Here is an 829-nt window from a genome sequence, read left to right as displayed (position 1 = left end):
CATGTTTTAAAAGGTGTCGTTTATAGTAGTCTTTGATATTTGTCTCGTAATCACAATGAGCACATTTAAAATCTTTAGAATCAGTATGACATAAAAGGTGCTGTTTAAAGTAATATTTATTATTTGTTTTGAAATCGCAATTACCACATTTAAAATCTTTAGAATCGGCATGTTTTAACAGGTGTCGTTTAAAGTAGTATTTGTTATTTGTCTGGTATTCACAATTAGCACATTTAAAATCATTAGAATCGTTATGTTTTAAAAGGTGTCGTTTTAGACATTGTTTATTATTTGTTTTATAATCACAATGAGCACATTTAAGATCTTTAGAATCGATATGTTTTAAAAGGTGTTTTATAAGATGTCGTTTATAGTAGTATTTGTTATTTGTCTTGTAATCACATTTAGCACATTGAAAATCTTTAGGATCGATGCGCAGAGATTCAGTTTCGATATTCCATCCAGAATCAGTTTGTTGTTGCGCGTCTTCATCGAGCGATTTGGAGCACTGTGCAGTAATGCAAATTTCGTCCTTTACCTGCCATATACAATCAAACCACTAAGCGCATTTATATTGAATTTTTTGCCAGTGTATTTAGTTTGTTGTAAACAATTATTGCCATTGTAAATAAACAAAATGGCGGTCTTAATTACAAAGTTCTGCCACCGGAGGTGTCACTGTTAATCTAAATTGCGAATAAAAGGTTTGTTCGTTTGTCTGCACTAATCAACACTGGTGTACCAAATGCGTTCGTTTGTCTGTTTGTAACTGCATGCATTCCGTTCGTTTGTGTAGTGCAATTTGCCCATTTCAGTTCATAACAGCACA

This window comes from Photinus pyralis, unplaced genomic scaffold (assembly GCF_008802855.1).
Source record: "Photinus pyralis isolate 1611_PpyrPB1 unplaced genomic scaffold, Ppyr1.3 Ppyr1.4_LG9, whole genome shotgun sequence".
Taxonomy (NCBI): Eukaryota; Metazoa; Arthropoda; class Insecta; order Coleoptera; family Lampyridae; genus Photinus; species Photinus pyralis.
The sequence above is the reverse complement of the archived record's forward strand: the minus strand, read 5'-3'. Positions refer to the sequence as shown.